Consider the following 15,320-nt stretch of genomic DNA (forward strand, 5'->3'; position numbering starts at 1 on the left):
CATCAGAAGCAAGCTCCCCACACACCAGGGCACACCAATCCAAAGTGGCACCAGACCTGCCAGAACAACTGACGCAAAACCTGCAGACATACCTTCACTGCTACAATGATCAACACTCCTCACAACACACCTTTCAACATCTACGGGTCCTACACGTGCCTATCACAATACATGGTGCACCTTATCCAGTGCACTTAAATGCCCCAGTAACAACTATGTGGGTGAAACCAGACAATCAGTACATACTTGAATGAACTCACACAGGAAAATGATAAAAGACAAAAACACCTTATCACCTGTGGGTGAACATTTTTCACAGAGTGATTACTCTATTTCTGACCTATCCATCCTCATTCTCAAAGGAAATCACACACTTTCAAAAGACAAGCATGGGAACTTAAATTCATAACTTTGCTAGACACTAAAAATCATGGACTGAATAGAGACAGTAGATGTATGGCTTATTACAATAATCTATAACCACCCCTCCCCCCGAGCTGCATTCTCCCCCCACTTCTTGCATTCCTTTCCCTCCCTCCATGACTGGAGGTGTGTTAATGGGACACTTCATCTTGAAATATGTGTTAAATATTTATGCTAAACAATCCTGTTCCACCTTGTATTTAGCAGTGACTGAGTACATTTCCCAGATCTGAAGAAGAGCTCTGTGCAAGCTCAAAAGCTTGTTACTTTCACCAACCGAAGAAGGTCCAATAGAAGATATTACCTCATCTACCTTGTCTGTCTAATCTCCTGCGACCCACACTACATACAAGTATGTCAGTCAGTGAGAGAAGAACCTGCCTGCCTCTGCCCATCTTCATCTGTTGGAAAATGAGTTTATCTTTAGCCTGTGGACCTGAATCTACAGTCTCTGCTTAAGAGCAGTCCTCCTGGATGTCAATGGGAAATGCTTAATGAGGCCTAATCCGACTTTCATTGAAGTCAATGGGAGGTGGATCAGCTTCCATGGAGCATTTGCTCCTTGGAGAGAAGCAGTCTTAGGCATCCATACCTACAGCCTAAAGCAGTGTTATGCACCTATCAGTATCTTATGACACTTTGGAAACATTTGGAACAAGTTGACATATGAGTAAGTGGGGAAGATAAAAAGTCATCTTAGGATGTATTTTACACTTCTCTGTATCCAGGGAGGTCTGCAGAGCTTCCATGGACCAGAAGTTATGGACACTGCATTTGCTGGAGGGGAGACAAGTCAGTGTTTTCAATGAAGTTCAAAAATGGAATTAGCTGTTCAAAAGATCAGTGTACAGTTTGCATGATTTAATACAACTGAAGGAAGAAGCAACATAAAGTATTTAAAATTCATTAGTTCTTTCTATAATTTTCTTACAAAGCTTTTTTTGTATTTTAACTAAATGTATATATAAATTTCTCATTTCTAAACAGAATGCAAGTTGTTTTTCCTAGCTGCATCAAAACAAATCATTTTACTACTACACGTGGCAAATTACATCACCAATATTTTAGTACACGGCTTTACATCTTTATTTTGGCAATTATTTGGGAAGCAGGTTGCAACGTGCTAGGATGATTAATCTTCCTTTCTATATTTCCTCTTTATATTATTTATTTATTAATAGTTCCCTGCAAAAATCACTGGTGTATATACAGGCAAGGAAAATCTAGGATTTTGTGTTATTTTGGTAGTCTCCAATTGGTAAGACTTCCAAATGTATTGGGAAAGGATTAACTTATTTTGCTTATTTTATAAATAGGAAATCTAAATAAAGCAAATCTAGGGTGGTTTAAGAAACTGCACTGTCATTCTGATATAGCTCTAGAAAGATCTTAATATTAATAAGTCCATAATTAAGGAAAAAAGCATTGTTGAAAAAAGCATGTAATTGATCAAATCATGATAATTTCTAGTGATTGATTGGGTGTTTTATTCTAACAAAATCCACTTCCTAGTTCTTCTTATTTATATATTAATGTGACATTAGATCTGGTGCATTTCCACAGAAATATAGATGAGTTAAAATGTGTCAATTTTTGTAAAATGTTTCATGATAACTATAATGGAAATGATCCAGTTAAGTAAATTTAGGTGATGCAGTAAATTAGGACCTGATCCTGTAAATATTCACTCCTGTGAATAATTCCACTAAAGTAAATGAGACTTCTCACATTATTAAGGGTCTGTAGAACAGGATTCAGTCCATTAATAGACTATTCTTTCACAATCTGGATATCTAGTTTAGGTACAAGAAAAATTAGTTTCCACTTAATCCCTTGTCAAAAATAACATTTGTCCATATCTCAAACCACTAGAACCTTTGACACCATCTGTCTGCAGGGGGCCTGTACGGTAGTTTGGGTTGGTATGAGGCAGACTGGAATAACTGAGTGGGACTGGGAGATCACGCATCATGACTATCTCACTGTACCTGATTCTAGCTGCAGCGCTGCTACTACTGTTTTCTCTTTACTGGACACCCAGATTAGCCTAAAATATTTTAAATAAATTGACTTTGTCAAGTTAACTGATATTTTTGTAGTCCTCTCTTCATACCAGTTTTTGAGTTCACTAGATCCACCGAAAATCTACATGCTAAACGGGCAACTGAATTTAAATTGCATTTTATGTTCTGTAAATAAAGATATTTATCTACTAAATACGCAGTGGGAAAAATAATGTTGTATTCCTCAAAAAGAACTTACACTTAATATTTACTGTCCAGCCACAACACTGGACTTCATCTCTCCAGAGTGAGCAGAAATATAAATGCTTTGTGATAATATGGTTTACACTTATTGTCCATTCTGCCATCGATCATATGATTTTGTAATTTTTAAAAAATGTTTGTCATGCATGGTGTCAAATTTCAGAAATTTAGTTAATTTATCAGATTACTTTGCAAGTTTTAGAGCACCAAATCAATACAGTATTGTGGTTTTTTGACAGCTAGAAACGAATCATAAACTTGGAATTAAGTATTCTTGATACGTCATACACATTTTAATACATAAAACAACTTCTTAACATGTTGAGCAGCATTTTAAGCACTCAGGATTATGGCTGAGGGGTCTGTAAATAAAATAATAAATAAAAATAATGAAAATTACATTTCCTATTGAAATGTAGCATATGATCAGCTATATTAGCCTTTTCAGATCAGTTATTTCAGACATTAGATTTGGGTCCAATCCTGCTTGATAAGACTCTCAATGACATCAATAGGTGCAGGAACAAGCCCATCATAAGAAAATACAGAAGTATATCAACAATTATTTAAAATATTATGCAATCAAGATTTAATTAAGAAAATAATAAAATTAATCAAAGAACTTTTAAAGGTAAGTTAAGGAATATTTTAGCAAATTAAGAATATTCAACACTGGTTTAAAACACTGCTGTTTTAAAGAGATTAAATGTTTGGTCTTATATCACAGAGTAATTCATGTTAAAGAGCAATGAAAAAGAGAAAATTATGTGTAAAAAAAACAAGATTTAGTCTTTGAAATTCTTCAGAAGTCTCAAAAGCCACTGGCTTCATTTCTCCTCCCCTCCTGTTTGCTATATTAGAAGTTTTCTTTGAACTTACCATTTTTAGCCTTTTACAAAAGCATAAATTTGCCATAATACAGGTAAATTTGTTTTCTATTAATTTTTCTGTGCATATGATTTTTCCATTCAAATGGTCTGAGTTAATATTTACATAATCTCTAATTTAAAAAGTGTTTTAATGACTGTCATCAGGTCAAGGTCAGGATACTCGTAATAAGGATTCCCACTACCAAGGTCTCTAGTAATTTACTGTTCTCTAAAGAAGTCCATGCTTGCTTAAACACTCCTTTCGTTTACTACCTATTTTTCCATCCATAGCATGACAACATGGAGCAGCTTTTATACTTTCCATTTTTATTACTTATGTTTCCATTACCCTTAAAAGAATGTGTCAATGCTAACTGAATTAGTAAAATAATTTTTTAAAATCTAAAAACACTATTCAGTGTCTTCTTTGGTCAATTTTACTGAGGGAAACTGATTCAAACTCAGCCAACCAGCAATACCCATCTGTAGTGTATAATAAAAAGCAAGCACATTTAAGATCTTTCCACAGAAAATAAAATCCAGTACCCTGTTGGGATCATTATAGAAACAGAAGGTTAAAACTATTCCGTTAATTGGCAATCTGGCTTTTTTAGCAGTTACTCTGCATCATTCTTTGAAAGCAGTGATAGTTCCCCTCATAGAAAACATTGGGGAAGTCAACAGTGGAGGCTGGCAAATGGCTATACATCCTGTTGAAGGAGCTGACAGTTCACATAGGAAAGCCTTTGGATGTCTAAACGCCCTCTGCTTCATACACAAAAGAAAAGCCCTTTCTTTCCTCGTTGCAACACAGTTTATTGTAGTTACCGAAAACTGGGAAATGTGTCCACTAAACCAAACCCAGAGTTTCACGCTGTGTCTTTGGAGCTGCTTCAGGAGGAGCACTGAATGAGTTTGGATGGGGGCAGTTCATCATCTCCAAATCCAAAGCCATGTGAAGCTCAACAGCAGCAAGGAAAGTACAGAGGGGAACAGCTGAGCTTGTAGTGTTTTAGGTATAAAATATAATAAACAGTCCTCTCCCACCCCTGCCATTTTTTCAGTAACAGCCCTCCGTTTTCTCACTTTACTGGTAACGACTGCCTCCTCTCCAGCAATCCTGGTGACATGACTGTGCCTCTCCGGAGTCTGCCTTCCCTTGGAAGGACCACGCTAACACTTCCCACTGTAATCATGACAATAAAGTTCACTTTGCTCGGCTTTGCTTTTATCTTTAGAGAGACACCGCGGACTTTTGCACTCGTCCGAGCCTCTCAGCAAGACACGCTCGTTTCCAGCAATCCCTGTGGTTCCTGAAGGGCACCCGGGCAAGGGTAGCTAGAGAGGTAGGTACCTCGCTTGCGAAGTGTGGATCCTAACGCGCACACATGCAATCTCCTGCCTATCAAAGTCGATTGCAGCCGGCAGCGGCAGCAGCCGCCAGCCGATTCCCTGTGTCCCAGACATCTTGCCCACACACAGCGCTTCCCCTTGCTGCTGCGCTGCCCTGCATTGCCTCCAGCCCCTCCAACAAACGGCGCTGTGGATACACAGCCATGCATGGACGCACAGAGCGAGGCAGAGGCATCCACCTCCCCCGTGGCTGGACCTTACCAGCTGGCTTTGCTGTCTTCGCCCGGCTGGCGGCACGCAGGGTTCAGCTGGGCTCCCACGGCTGGTCCCGGTCCTGCCGCTGCTGCCGCCCGGGTCCCGGCAGCCAGCATCACTTCTCCATCAGCAGCAGCAGCAGCAGCAGCAGCCGGCCAGCTCCCCGCAGCCGCCGCGGCAGCAGCAGCCAAGCCCGGCTCGCGGAGCGAGGCGATCCCGCAATGGAACTTGGCCTTTCCGACTGACAGGCCCGGGCAGCCAATCGCCGCCTCCCCTCCTCGGAGCCGGGGGGAGAGAGCGAGCGGCGGGGACCAATCAGAGAGGAAGGTCCCGACGTTCGCCGCCTCCCTCCCTCCCTCAGCAGGCTGGTTTCCGCGAGAGCGGCGAGCCCCCGGGAGCGGGCAGCGCGGTGCCTCGAGAGCTGCGGGGACGGGGCTCGCGAAGGGCGCGGGGTGCGGGCCCGGAAAGCGTTCCGCGGGCACCGCATGGCTGCGCTTGTCGCTCGCTATCCGCCCCTCGCCGCTCGCGGTGCAGCCGAGTGCATTGGCCCCGGGCCAAGCCCCGCTCTCCCTCGGCCGGCTTGCACCAGCGGCTTGCTGTAGTCGCTCCCTTGAAATCAGTTGATTAGTCTGACTCCTGGTCTGGCCCCACTCCAGGCCCTCGCTAGGATGGGCCCGATTGCGCCGGGTGCTGTGCAGGCAGCACGTGAGCGAAAGCCCCTGGCCAGAGGAGCTGGGGTGCTGGAACAATTTGTATGGGGTGGGGGGAGGTGCTGAGAGCCACTGAACCCTGTAACTAATGAGAATCACTTCAAGCCAGGCGGTGTGGCAACAGCCCCACCAGCACCCCTAGTTCCAGCACCTACGCAGAGGAGTTTACAATCTAATCTTATAAACAGACAATGTATATAGCCATAATGGTAAAGATCCATTCCCTTGTGCATGACTCACTGGCTAGGGAAAAGGGAGAAATGCTCAGTTCTTCATAGGCCAGTAGGGCGAAAACATCTACGTCTCAGGGCTTGCTCTTGATCCCTCCACTTAACTTCTACTGTTTAATCCTCTCCATTTAGCTGGGGGAGGGAGACTGGTGGAAATATAATTGGTGTAAATCCAGAATAAATGAGGATAGAATTTGGCTCATTGTGGCAAAGGGTTTAAATAATCAGAAGCCATGTAATAAACAGCGGGCACTGTTTAATATAAACACTGTGTGGTTATAAGAGATGATATTGTCCCCTGTGTGCAAGTGTCTCTTAGCACCTGCTTTGGTTACTACCTTTGACATTTGCTGCCCATCGCTGACTGGCAGTCCTTCCCCTTCCTCAGTCTTGTGCTGCGTCGATTCTGATTCTGCATTGATTCTGAAAACACCTGATATGGACACCTTACTTCTGGATTATTTTAATTATCCACAGGTACTTCACCTGTCATTTTAGTATTTGGCGTACAGGAATGTTTGCCCTAGTGCTAAAGCCTTTTTCCTTAGTCAACCCACAAACAGAAAACTGGGCTGTGTTGAAGCTACAGTAAATGCCATGAGAACATCTGGAAGGCTTGGGAAGGATCCTGTTTATATATCTTTCCAGATTGTATCACTCTTACAATAGAATATGTGTTTTATTTCGTGGCATCATAGGCGACGACTTTCTGAGTTCTTGGGGGGTGCTCGACACCTGCTGTGCCCCAAGCCCCACCCCCACTCCACCTGTTGCCCCAAACCCCCGCCTCACCTCTTCCCACTTCCGCTCCTCCCCCCACCCCATTCCTCACCTGTTCCTCACCTATTCCTGCCCCCGCTCTTTGCCTTCTCCTCCTCCAGCGCCTTCTGTATGCTGCTGTACAGCTAATCGTGGTGGGTGGGAGGTGCTGGGAGGGAGGGGGAAAAGCTGATATGTGGTGCTTCCGGTGGGTGTTGAGCACCCACTATATTTTTCCATGGGTGCTCCTGCCCTGGAACACCCATGGAGTCAGCGCCAATGGATAGCATGTCTTTAGGGCCAATCCTATATGGTGGGTGTGCCTGCTACAGGTTCCCATTGACTTCCCAAGGTGCTCAGCATCTTGTAGAATTGCATCCACAAAGTAGTAAATATTTCTGGTGAAAATGGTGGTGTGTGAATAGCTATTGTGCCAATGGACAAATATGTTATTTATGCTACAATGGGATTATACTGTTTTGAAAGGGAGTGGAAATCTGAGCAGCACAATCATTTCATGATTTATTTCTAGATTCCAATATCCTTACTCACATTGACTTCATTGCTACTACTTTGGAGTTAAATGCTACAGAATGCGAGTAAGTGTTACATATTTTGACCCTTTATGTGCAAACCACATTAGTGTACTCAAATTTTCCTCTGGTTAGATTGGTCCACTAAAATAGTAGATTTATTTTACTCTGATCCTTCAACTATTTATCTTTTTTTAGATGGCAGCAGTGATACATGTGGGTCCAGCATAACTACCTGTACCAAATCTGAATACTGGGTACACTCACATTTTTTTAGAGGAAATATTCAAAACTATTCTTGCATTTAAGATTTTACATACAGTGTATTACTGAAGTAAAAATGACAGCTCTGTTTTTCAGCTAGAAATTATCCAGTAGTTCAGAAGCCATCTCAAGTACTAAAAAATGTGTTTTTAAAAAATTAAAATTTTAAACTACCCCATAGTGCAATTTTTTTTAACATTTGATGTCAGAGAGCCAGATCATATTTTACAGAACCATATTTTATTTACAGTTCAGATTTTTACAGATATTGCAGAACTAACAATAGCATTTTACAGTTAGGATTTTATAACTCCTGCAAAGTGTAACCTGATTTTAGATTATGTATTAATTATATTGATTACTTAAGAATCCCCAGTTATCACTTTGAGGGTTGACAGGTTCTTGCCCCGAGGTCAGGCCCAGTATTATTAAAATTATTATATAGTTGGGAACCCTGATGTGCACAGTTGCAACACTCACAATATAGGAACTCTTATATTTACAAATATAGTTTATTAATACATTTAGCACAGTCACAAACACCCTAGCTTAGTAAGGTAGATAGAGATACTACAGATTGTACAGCTGCACATCCATATACTCATACCATCCCTTGTAGAACAACCTGAAATGTTAGCTATCATCTTCCTCATCACCATCACCTTTTCCATCATCACCAGTGGCCATCATTCTGGCACCTCCCAAGGACTACATCTCTCTCTCTCCTACTGACCCTAGGCTGGGATACCACTTTTATAATATGTTACACTGATGCCATTATGTTCAATGCATATTCAGTAAGGGATTTTTCCCTTCTTTTATTTGTATTTCCTCGCCTCACTAATGTTGGAGTGTCTTTTTCCTATAGGTTAGTATATCAACGATCTCAACTTATATATGTCAATTCGTTACCAGAGCCCTTTTGTGGTTAGATATCATATTTGTTATTTCGGTCTTAACTGGTTATTTCAGTTCTTTCCAAGTTCTAAGTTATGGTGTACCTGTTAAGTTTAAAAGGATATGAACTTAGGAAAGCCCCTATGCCAACCTGCTTTAACGCATCCTCTATGTCAAAGGTCGCATTCATACATGGACTTTATGCATTAGCTCCATTTATCTAGGTGAAAGGTCCCAGACTTGTGTGCCAACTTTGCCTTAGCTCACCATACAGAATGTGGCCTGCAGGTCTCTTGGGTTACAGCCAAAATATGCCCTAATATAAACCTATTATAATAAAACAATCAAACCTATAAGGAAATAAGAAACTTAGAAGAAAAGATACATATATGTAGGCAAGCAAGCAGGCTAGCCTTAAATGTATCTCATGTACCTGTTAGGTACATCAGTTCATTGCCAGGACACTTCTGTGGGTGAATTATTTACCTGTGGTCAGAACTTCCCCTTAAACTCCATTTTCAGCTCCCCAGATACTTGGTTTTTTTTCCGTTGGGCTGTTTATCTGTTCAAAGATCATAGGTCTCAAACCTTATGCTAAACTGCTGAAGCTGATGTCTTACAGGATACAGCCTGTAGGTTTCTTGCATTACTGCTGAGTATAATGCAAAGCAGTAAATATAATGAAGGCAAGCTAGTCCACTGGGCTACAGTAGCAGTGAATATAATAAAGCAAACTAGCCCACTGGGCTACAAAAGCCAGGGGTATAAGAAAAATAATTATTATATGTTCAGATCTTTCTCAATAACTAGCAAATAAATTTTTAAATATATAAAATATAATGAAAGTTTATCTTAAAATTTAAACAAAAACTCTCAGCAATTCTGTCTGTACAATATTTTCATCTCATAAAAATACCCTCCATGTTTCAGTATTCCACAGCAGCTCCTCCTGAGCGTATAAACAGCTCCAATGTGTATGGTAGCTAAATCACTGCTTGTCAGAAAAGCCTGCACTTAAACTACAAATATCAGTAATACATCTAACCCAATTTATCAAAAGTGTTGAAGATCACTAAATAGCACTTGGTCCAAATACTAAAGCAATATATCACATCATAACAGCTAAATATGTTGTAGATCAGACCGAACCTGCCCAGTCAAAGACTTGCTGACGAAGGTGGGGAAATATAAAACCATTAAAAACAGCGAAGATGTAAAAATGAGAAAATAGCACACCTAAAATCTGGGCCCAGTTCAGCAAAGCACATAAGCACATGCTTAAATCCTTATTGTTCATCAAAGCTCTAAAGTTTATGCTTAAATGCTTTTGCGGAATTGGGGTCAATATCCCAACCTATTGCGTAGGTGGGCTAAGTTCCTTCTTAAGACCTGATCTTTCAGTCTCCTCAGAGGGGACAGCTTGCTGAGTCTTTCTAAAAATGAATTTAGTGCAAGAGGGACACACTGGCAGCTGAATTTCTCTCTTTATTCACAGCACAAGCTGTGCAAGTAATATCCCTGTGCAGCTCTGTAGGTACAACTCCATTCTGTTCTGGATCAACAACCTACAGAGGGGATAGAATTATTCAGGAATCATGCCCATTAAATCTTCATTTTTACTGCTGAGACTGCCAACAAGGTGTGAAGGTGGTATTTGTGTTGGTATTTGCTGTACTGCGAACTGTACTGAGAGCCAGCTATACTGAGCAACTGGCATATGTCCTATGGGCCTGATCCCATGTGATGGCCTAGAGGGGAAATGATCTGTATCCCATTGCTAATTCTCATGGTCTGAAGAACTACTCCATCTAAATATCAAGAAATTCTCCTGTGTGGCGATAGGGGATGAACTAGAAATGTTGCCCCCTTAAAGGTAAACTAATGGTCTTCTGCCACAAAGAATTTTCCCACTGGAATCCCAGTAGGCACTCGATTCTTTCAGCACTTCATTTTTATCTTGTTTTTACCAAACAAAAAATTTGTTGGTGGAGAGATTTTAAAGGACAATCTCAAAGACAGCTAATAAACCAATACAGTGGAGGACACTTGCAAAATTTGCTAATGCAGACATCATGTGACTGGGGTCTCCAGTGTTTTCTCTGAAATTAACCTCTGATCCAGTCAGTTACTCATTATACTAAACAAGGGTTAGAACCACCCAATCTTGTCCTCATACTCTCCCTCCTAGTCTTTCCTCCACAGACAAACTCTTGACTCCATATCCCTTGATGGACTATTTCCTTTCTTCCACTCTAGTGTCCTTGATCTTTCCTACTAGTGATGCAGCACAACCTGCTCCAGGAGGCCACTGCCAATAGTCACATGCATGCTGCATAGTTACCTGCTGCTCACTGGGCAGCAGGTAACCGTGACTACCAGGCCAATGTTCCAAGGACCATAAGGAAATCTGCCCCACATCCAGTTTTGAAAGGAAATATCTGCCATATTGGTTTGAGGACCTGATAGAATTCAATAAAATATTAAACCTTTTCCCAGATGTACAGCCAGTTGGATTAGATTACACACGAGGGCGCCAAGTACTAAAACATCATGGACAACTCTTCACTGCCATCTATAAGTCACCTAGCCAATTGTGCAATGATCTACATGGTGGAAAATTCCTTCTTATCTCTGTAACCAGTGACAGATCAACATGTTCCATAGCACTGGGTGAGACTAATAATGTTGTTCCTTGCCCTGCACTTAAAAACTGAAATTAAAAAAGTATCCCCTACTCCTTCTGGGGGTGCCTATCCTAAATTCTATATATGGATCCATTTTCCTTCATTTCTGGTAGCTCACTGTTTGATCCATACATAAATACAGCATTTCTGGTAACAATCAGTTTGAAGACTATTTGATTAACCATATTTTAACAAAATAAAACTCTGTATTCTTATAATTAGCCATAAGATTACTCAGCCCCCTTTGAAATCCTTCTATGCTATTATAATAATAATAATATGTATTTTATATATATTTCATGATACAGCATCATCAGCATGCTAGGCACTATGCAGACAAAGAACACAAGGTCCTTGCCCCCAAAGCATTTGACTCTATTACCTCTCGTGTAAATGAATTCCAAGGGCTGATTTCATGCTGTGTGAAGAAATATTTCCTTCTATTATTTTAAGATTTATCTACCATATATTATGTCAGCTAAATAACTACCTCCACATAAACACAGCAAGAAAACTCTGTTAGCATGCTCAGTCAATCCTTTGAGACAGTTGTTTATCTGAAATGTTAAGTAGCAAAACTGACTTATATTTATATACAGTAGAGTCATTCACAGCAATGTCACTGGTCCTTATACACAGAACATAACAAGAGTACTTATGAACAATTAAAAGACCCAGTAAGTATACATCTATTATGAATTGCCTTAAACAATGAGGCAAGCTAGGCCTTTGGGGTTGGAAAAGGGATGATGGGGGAATCTGATTTCTGACCCAAGCAATGCTACTCAGATAGGGCTGGCCTTACGGGTGAGCAACATGGGCGACCACCTAGGGCACCATGGTTGGTGGGGGAAAAGGGTGCCATGACTGAGAGGCAAGGAGCGGGGTGAGCCTGGGGTGTGAGGCTGCGGAAGGAAGCTCGGAGCAGTGTGGGGGAGACAAGGGAGGCAGCCGGGCCAGGGACACCAAAATACAAGTTCGCCCAGCGCGCCATTTTCTTTAAGCAAACTAGCCCACTGGGCTACAAAAGCCATAGAACAACCCTTAAAACAAATTATGACCTTGGTCTAGTCAGGCTAAGGATTAAGGTGAGTCTTTGTAAGTTAGTGTCTGCGGTGTCCCCTTCCTTTCCATTTTCAGGCAGACCATCTGCTTCAACAAACATCTATGCTATTGCAAAAGAAATTAATTTAAAAAAATTAATCCAGCTCTGAACTAGATTAACCAAGAGACAGTTCCTTCTGATCACAGTTGGGTGGCTGAATCCAGCTGGCAAAAGTCAATGTAATTCTGTTTAATCATGATTAATGCTTCATTTTATTTATACTTTTGCATGTAATTTCCTTTTTAAGGCTCTCCCAGAATAATCCAGAAATTGCTGTTAATAAGGCTGAGATAGCCTGGTTCCCCAGCAACCAATACAGATGCCATTTGACTTACTGAACAACAGTTAGCCAGTAAGAAGTGTGTGGGAAGATGGGAAATGCTACCAAAAGTCAAAGGGTTTGAGTTCCCTGGTTCTAGTGCCACAAGAGTTTGGAAGCTAGAATCATCATCATTATTATGTTATGAATTATTTATTTACTGAGTACCTGATTCTGTCATCCTGACTTATGTACCTTGAGTAGTATCTTACTGTGCAGTCAAAATCAGTGGAACTACTTGCCAAATAAAGTTCCAGTTCTTCAATGGCATTCATGTGGGCACAGGTGTTCACCCATGCGGATGTCATTGTAGGTTCAGGGTCTAGGTTGTTAATTGGTTTAAGTAAGGGTAGCAGAATTCGATCCTGAGCACCCAACAGTGTGCTACTCCCCATCCAGAAGAATAAGATACATGTGGCCCCTGCACCAAAGAGCTTACAATGTAAGTAGAGCTACCACAAGATGAAAAAAGAGAAGATAGAGAGAGTAAAGAGTGGAAATGAACACTGAAGTTTACAAATGCAAGATCATGAACCAATTTAGTGGCACTGCACTAATATTGATAGTTCTCTCTTTATATACATCTGTGTTACAATAATTTGTTGATTATTGTGCTCATATCTTGGTTCAATTTGTGTGTGTATGAACATCTGTCTATTTGTACACAAATTACATACATTTAAAGAATGTTAGGTTGCAAAGTTAAACCCTCTAAAGTTAGGAAATGTCAGAATTAAAGTTATCTGTGCAACATTAGTTCGTCCCTGCTGTGTCCATGCATGATGATACAGTCTTTGATTTCACTGATCCCATATATTCTTACACAGTACCCCTCCCTCATTCAGTGTACAGGAAACGTAATGAGCATCTGATCAATATTTTGTTTTCAGTGTGTGGCCTCATTCCTTATTTACTACACACTATTTAAACCCTGCTCTGAAGACAGAATTATTACTTTCTGCATGGGCAAATGTTACTAAATTTATTTTCACAGTACCCCGGTGAGGTGAGGTGGTATTGTTATTCTCATGTTGCATGTGGGGGACTGAGGCATAGGGAGATCAAGGTCAGATGTCCACTAATTTTGGTGCCCAATTTGATATGCTTCAAATCAATATAAATATTTTTATGAATAGTTTGCCAAATGCCCATATCATGATGCCTCCAAGAACATTTCAGAAGTATCCTATGTGATTGCAATAATACATGCTGTGATGGGGTGCTAATGAGGCTCAGGAGGGCTAATGAGGCTCAGCAGGGGCCAATTAACCTGAGAGGCCAGACCTGAGGGAGGCTTAGGCGTGATAAGCAGGGAGGGTAGAAGAAGGCTGCTGGTAGTCTCTGGGTGCAGAGAGGTGGGTAGGAATAATCCTGTGGGAATCAAAAGCCCAGGGATCCTATCCCCGCTAGAAAGGGCCACCCAGAGGAGTTGTGGGGAAAGAAAGCCTGAGGAAACTGTGTAGACCTTGGTTGCTTGTTATAGAGTCCCTGGGCTGGAACCCAGCATAGTGGGTGGGTCTGGGTTTCCCTGGCAGCCAAGATGAAGTGGCACAGGATTGCTGGAGACACCAACTGGACTGCTGGTCCAGAGGGACCTGACTGCCCTTGAAGGGGAAAAGTATAGTGAGCTGGCCTGAGGGCCAAGCCACGAAGAGGGAGCACCCTGACTTCCAAAGAGGAAGCGCCACAACTCCTGGAGCATGAGAGGGGCTGCAGCATGAGCAAGGGACATAAGGAGGTATCAGACCAGGTGCAGTTATTCCCCCAGACGTAGCCCGAAGGGGTCCTCAGCAGTTAGTGTACCCCATTGCATATGCTTTTGAAAAAGAACTTCTCGTTTTTTTTTTATTTCCTCTCCAGACCCATAAAAGCCACTACCCACCTGGAACAACATATTCCCCTAGCTCATGTCACCAAGACTCAGATTGTTTTTTTCAGAACAAAAGCACCATTCCAACAAATTGGAACAGCAGCTCACAGAGAAAAGCTGATGGGGAAAATAAAGAAAAAAGTACCGCAAACATGCAATTCATTAGGGCGCATGCATGCTATTTCCCTCCTAAGCTTGCTTCACTGAAGGCTGTAACAAAGCCTCCTCAGACTGAAACTGCAAATATATACTATGTGTGCAACTGCACTTATTGAATTTATAGCCTGCCGTTTCTTTCCCTATATCTAATATCAGATGAAAAATGAGTTGAAAGCACATTTTAAAATGTAAGGAACCATTATTTATAGATTGGCTGTTAATTCATTACACTGGGAGCAGCAGTGATTACAATACTATAGTTAAAGCAGATTGAGTTAGATTATGCAGTCCGCTATCTAGCTAGGTACTTGCAGATAGCGCCCTCGCTATCGCATCTGTGTTGTTTCCATTGTACTCCTCTTTCAATCACCCATATCTTTCTAAATGTTTCCCTTTTGGAGCTGAAATTTTCCCTTTATCATCATTCATGCAGTCTCTGCCCAAAAGTGATTTTTTTTTTAAAGTCTGAAGGGGAAAAAAGTTCAGTCATTTTTGAGTATAAGGGAGATGGTTGCATTGTTAGCTCCTTTGGGCGGGGATCATCTTATTAACAGGTGTGTATAGCGCCTACACAATAAGACATGTTCCCTGCCTGCATCTTTGGGCACTGCTACAGTACAAAT

The 15,320-nt window shown here is 41.4% G+C and overlaps 1 protein-coding gene across 1 annotated transcript in view; it reads right to left on the minus strand.

Annotated features, from left to right (window-relative positions):
- The window catches only part of B3GALT1 (beta-1,3-galactosyltransferase 1), a 325,572-nt gene extending 320,241 nt beyond the window's left edge, over positions 1-5,331 (minus strand). The window contains exon 1 of the mRNA XM_039493756.1: positions 5,174-5,331. The gene's annotated coding sequence lies outside the window, so the exon portion shown is untranslated. The remainder of the gene's footprint in view (positions 1-5,173) is intronic.
- Positions 5,332-15,320: the final 9,989 nt, after the last annotated feature.

This window comes from Mauremys reevesii, linkage group 11, assembly GCF_016161935.1.
Source record: "Mauremys reevesii isolate NIE-2019 linkage group 11, ASM1616193v1, whole genome shotgun sequence".
Lineage (NCBI taxonomy): Eukaryota > Metazoa > Chordata > Testudines > Geoemydidae > Mauremys > Mauremys reevesii.